Source organism: Triturus cristatus, chromosome 11, assembly GCF_964204655.1.
Source record: "Triturus cristatus chromosome 11, aTriCri1.1, whole genome shotgun sequence".
NCBI classification, from domain to species: domain Eukaryota; kingdom Metazoa; phylum Chordata; class Amphibia; order Caudata; family Salamandridae; genus Triturus; species Triturus cristatus.
In genome coordinates this window covers 584518339-584524338 of record NC_140594.1, presented here as the reverse complement: position 1 = coordinate 584524338, position 6000 = coordinate 584518339, and positions in this window count along the sequence as shown.

The window sequence follows — 6000 nt, the reverse complement described above, 5'->3', positions numbered from 1 at the left end:
CACTCAATCAGAAAATTATGTCAAACACTCAAAGACTTAACTCGGACCAATTTGCTTTGTATAAAAACATTATTTAGTTATATTTAATTCTTTGAACCAAGCAATCTTGACAAAGGTATGTGGATTTATATTTTGCAGTAACCATACAGTTTGAATTGCACTTGTGTATATATTTTGGTTTGGTTACAGTAGAATTACTGGAAATGCAATACCTTGAATTATTGTACATATTTTTTATAATGACTTTCAATAGCAGGTCATGTATATTACTTTTGTTACACAGCGTAGTATACCTGGATACTGCACTGGGACATTTCCTGTAAAAACGTAAGTAAATGCATTTTGGTTATTTGTACACAGTTGTATAGATTTCCCAACTCCACACTGAGAAACTTTTTCATAGAAAATAGTCAATGTTATCCTATGGGAGGAAATAGAGTTATCGGTTAACAGGTAAGTACTTTGTTGTGAAAGTTGGTTTTCTGGGGTTAGACTCCGGGGTCTCCCAGGGTCGAGGATGCACTCTCAAAGCACCCTCAGCTGCACTAGGGCGGCTGGGTGCAGAGTGCTGAGGCCCAATGTTATCCAATGGGGGATTGGGGGCCTCCGGTTGGTGGCTGCTCAAGAGCAGGCCACAAGGTTGTGGGAGCAAAGCTCCTGGACTTTAGCTCAGGCAAATGGGGGTTCAAGTTAGCACCAAAGGTACACCCTCAGCGGCACTAGGGCGGCTGGGTGCAGGGTGCTGTTTTGGTGTCCGGTGCCCTGTTACTTTCAATGGGGATTCTCCAGTTTTAAGCGACCACCACTTGGAGAGGTAAGTTTGGATGCTGGGGGTTGGCTAGACACACGGTCGGGCCACCCAAGGCTGTGGGCCATCTGGTGCAGGGGTGTCTTTTAGGTTTGGATTGTCTTACCAGCTCCTGGTTGGGGGGGGGGGGGGGGAGGACCCTGCGGATGGAGGCTGCAGGCAGGTCAGGGATTACTGGATCTCAGGTCAGGATCGCTTGGGAGACCTAGTGATGTTGGACCAATCAAACAGAGCTGTAGTCTGTGGGTGAACAAATCCGTTATGGACGGGAGAGAAAGTATTTTCTTTGGAAGGCAGGGCAGGTCCTCCGGGTTTTTGAGGTTGCTGGCTGCAGGACACACTGGTGTTTCACTTCTGCAGGTTCGAGGTGTGGACAGACCGGTGGGGCTGGGGCCAAGTAAGTGGGCGTCGTCCTCTTCTTAGCTTCGGCACGGCTGTTCGGTCCTTCTTCTAGTCGTTTCTTTTCTGAGGAGGCAAGGTTCAGGGGTGCCCCTAAATACTAGATTTAGGGGCGTTACAGGTAAGTAAAAGGTTGGGACCAATGGGTCCCTTCCTTGGGGTGGGTACACCCCCTATTATGCCACCTTCCAGTGGTAGGGGGGCATATGCCTGTGCTACATGATAAAGTTGTTCTTGTTGGAGATAATGATTTCAAAGGTGTTTTGTCTATTTCGGTGGGAAATGCTTATTTCTTGGATCCTGTGGTGCATGGAAGTTTTCACGAGGGATCCCTTTTGATGCGTCTTGGTTTTTGTTGCAGCTCGTTCTCATGCTTTGGAGCAATCTTACTCCCGAAATGTCATAAGAAATACATAAATACGATAAGCAATTCTAAAGCGATACCTGTGAAAAGTTCCATGCACCGCAGGATCCAAGAAATAAGCATTTCCCACCCACCAAAATAGACAAAACACGTTTGAAATCATAATCTCCAACAAGAACAGCTTTATAATGAAGCCATGAACAAGTCCTTCTGGACGAAACGCGTTGGCTACTGTCGCTCTTAATTTTAAGGTAGGAATATTGCGAACAAGTATAAATTAAAAAAAAATCTAACTAAACCTAATGAAGCATTTGTTTCATTAAAATTGCTTTTGGAACATCATGAGTTCTGTGTAAAATGATCAGAATCGAATAATACTATGGGTCTTTCAAACAATAGAGTGCTGAACCCCATCAATAGATTATTGCTGGAAATGTTCTTTTCCATTTTGAAAGGAATTGAACTTTGGTTTCTTGCACCTTTATGAGTTTTTAATTACATTTTATTTTCGTACAGAAGGGTCAGGTGCGGTGAAACATTGCCTCAACCTCTTTGTGTATATATGTTTGTGGTCACAACGCCCTGTCTGGGGTTGGACAGACCCAAAGCTGCCCGCACAACACCACCTGTTAATGCATGAGGGAATTGCTATTAAAGCTTCCACATCGATGCTGGCATCTGGGAAAATTCACAAGGTGAGGAATCTGCAGTTAGTCTCTACCAGAAAGCAAGTTACTGAAAGTAAGTAACTTGTAAATCCATACAATGCTACATAAGAAATAAAAACATCAAACCGGTCCAGGTAAATCACTGGAATGTACTTCTAATCAAGCCGCCCCCCCCCCCCCCCTCATCAAAAAGCAAAGGTAAGAAAAACAGCTATATGTCTTCCTGACAAAACAGTCCTTGATAACAGTTAACCTGCAGAAGGCCTTGCTAAAATTTTCCTTACATCAACAGCTGCATCCTTAGACTAAGTTTCACTCTGAATAAGGAAAAATCGTTCCTACATCCATCACACACCATCTAATTCCTGGGTGCCCTTCTGTACACCGAAAGAGCAAGGGCATACCCCCTCACAATAAAAGTAAATAAACCTGGCCACACTGCCCTGATCCAAACATGGTCAAAGTACAGCAACAGCTAGGCATAGTGTTGTCTTGTATGCTTAATCCCATTCTGCCAGTTGAGAATGTAACAAATGCAAGAAGAACTAGACATACCATGAACGCAAATAACAGACACCTTCAAAGACCAAGTACAAATCACAATAAAAGATGAATATTCTTACGTGTTGGACTTCTGTGAACACCACAGGTTGGTTTGGGGGTAGAAGGAACGAAAGTCTTGCACATGCGAGTCCTGTTTCTTCTACCCCAAACTGCCTTCGTCATAAACACAGATGCTTCAATGAAAGGATAGAGAGTCCCACCCACTTCAGTAGCTGTCAGCCAGAGGATTGTGGTTCAGCCAAAAACAAACTTGCATATCAATGTACTGGATGTGACAGCTATCAGATGAGGTCTACAATCTTTTCTATCTTAAGGACGTGATTCACTTGTGTTGATCCGGACAGACAACACATCAGTGTTGTACACCAACAAACGAGAAGACACAACATTCAAGAGTGCCATGAATAGGAACTCAACAACACCCTTGTGAGGAAAGTGTTTGACATACGGGGAAACCCAAAACCGGATCAGTTTGTGACAAGAACAAACAAGAAATGGCAGTTCTCCACAAGGAGGTACCCACAAAAAGGGCCATTGAAGATTTCATCTTTGCTATCATAGTCGGGTCCATAGCTGTACGCTTTTCCTCTTCTGCTGTTGATTCCAAGAGTCATCACGAAGATAAGAAGGGAAATATGTCAGACTAAATTAATTGCACCACTGTGGCCAAGGCAATATGGGTTTATGGATCTCCTGCCCATAACAGTAGTGCCACCCATTCCACTAGGGTCACAAGAGAACTTCCTATCTTGGGACAAGGGTGAGTTCTACATCACAATCCAGGATCCTTAAAATAATTAGCCTGGCTTCAATGAATTCTGACATTTAGATATTCCTAGTCTGTAAGAACATTCTGGTGCAGGCCAGTGCACCATACACCAACAAAATATAAATTGCTGGATTGAAGAGGTTTTGCATTTGCTGTTGTTCGAAAAGCCTGCACCCTCTCCTGTCTCAGTGCAGGCACACCAGATTTCACCTTCTAGGAAAGACTCTGACGGACCTCAAACATACATCAATCAAAGTTCACCTCACAGCCAAATCAAGAGATCATCGATCTTCAGTTTCCTCTGTCTCGCAAGGTAGTCAATTTAAAAAGGGTCTTTTCAGTGCCTTTCCCGCTGTCAAGGTATCTACCAATAAATTTGGAGCTGAACACTATGCTATCCTAATTATTGAGGAGTCCGTTTGAGCTGATCTACAGGACTACTTCTCATGGAAACCAGTGAGATTTCTCAGCTGGAAGAGTGACAAATGCAGACATTTACAAATAATCAGCAATTCTCGAAAGATAAGGCCACACAGCGCACAAACTCAATTTACACCGAAAGTGCATATGGATGCATGTAGCACATGGGCTAGTGATGAGCTGCAGAAATGGGCAAATCACTTCCATTATGCTCTGGTAGTGGAGTTGTGTGCTTCCTCCATGGCCAGCCATACACAAACCCTAAATATCTCAGGCCAATATGCGCTGCAAATCTTATAGGTATGTAATGTAACCTCCTATTTGCCGCCTTTTCAATTATTAAAACCATCCTAATCCTGTCGCTTTCACCAACTCTATCCCTATCACTTACTTCCATTGCTAATCTTTCACTAGCTCATACTGCTCACAGTAATATGTTTGAGTTTTGTAGAGCGCATAGCTGCCCAAGGGCTTCCCAGCACTACGGAGCAGGAGAGAGCAGGTACCAGAGGCTCAATCTGGGAATAGCCATGTCTTCAGTTTTTTTCCTAAAGGTAATATCATCTGTAAGGAATCTTAATTCTAAAGGCATGGAATTCCAAAGTTTTGGCACCAAATGCATGAAAGATCTTCCTCCCCATCTGGACTGCCTAATCCTTGTGGTTTTGGCCAGGTGATCTGAAGAGGATCTTAGGGCCATTTCCGGAGTGTAGGGTGTGATCAGGGCCCTGAGTAAAGTTGGCCCTTTGCCATTCAAGGCCCGGTGTGCTATGAACTTGACCCTGCCTGTACCGGCAGCCAGTGGAGTATTTTCAGTGCCTCTTTCGCCGATTTATATCTAGGTATACTTCGGAGTAACCTGGCCCCTGCATTTTGTACCATTTGCAGTCTGTGCAACACATATTTGGGTGCCCCCAGGAAGAGAGAGTTCTCATAATCTACGAGCGAGATCAACAGAGATTGAATCACGGGGCTCCTCTGGGATGAGGTCAAGAATTTTCCGGAGCATCCCCAAAATTCCAAAACAGGTGGCAGCCAATTTCCTGGCTTGAGTTTCCATAGTGAGGTTGTCATCTAACCACACTCCTAAATTCTTTATGGATTTGTTATGCACCGGAGGACATCCCAATTCTTTGGGCCATTCAATGGGGACTTGTGGTGGCAACTTATTACCTAGGAACATGAGTTCCGTTTTGTCACCATTAAGTTTTAGCTTGCAGCTGGTGATCCACCTTGCTACCCTTTCCATGCAAGGGCACACTAGAATGTGTTTTGAGTTGGGGTCCCCTGCCACAGAGACTACCAATTGGGTGTCATCTGCGTATGATACGATTGACAACCCAAATTCTTGGACAATCTTGGCCAGAGGTTGCATGTATATGTTAAATAGTGTAGGGCTGAGGGAGGAGCCCTGTGGCACACCACATGCGACCTCTAGACTATCTGAGATGTGTCCGCATTCTTTGGTCTGAAAGGATCTGTCCTTCAAGAATGATACTATCCACCCTAACACGCTGTCTTGAATCCCTGCTCTCTCTAATCTAAGAATGAGTGTTTTATGCTCTACCGTATCAAAAGTTGCGCTCAATTCGAGCAGCAGGACGGCAGCAGCACCTCCTTGATCTAGGATTCCTTTCAGTTCTTCTGTGACCAGTAATAGAGCAGATTTGGTGCTGTGTGCTGGTCTGAAACCCATTTGGGTCTGGTGAAGTATCTCATTTTCCTCTAAGAAACGGGACAGCGTGTGGTTGACATGTTTTTCGGCCATCTTTCCTAAGATGGGTAGGAGTGAAATGGGGCTGATGTTACTTAGATCTTTTGGGTCTGAGAGCGGGTTTTTGAGCAATGGTCGGACTATGTTGTGCTTCCAGGATTTCAGAATTTTCCCTTGCTCGAGGGATAGAGAGAGTAACTCTGTGGCTATTGTCAAGATGGTGTCTCCTCCCTGTAACAAAATATGAGGGGGTATTGGGTCTATAGGGGATCCTGATTTTTATGCCTTGTAGGA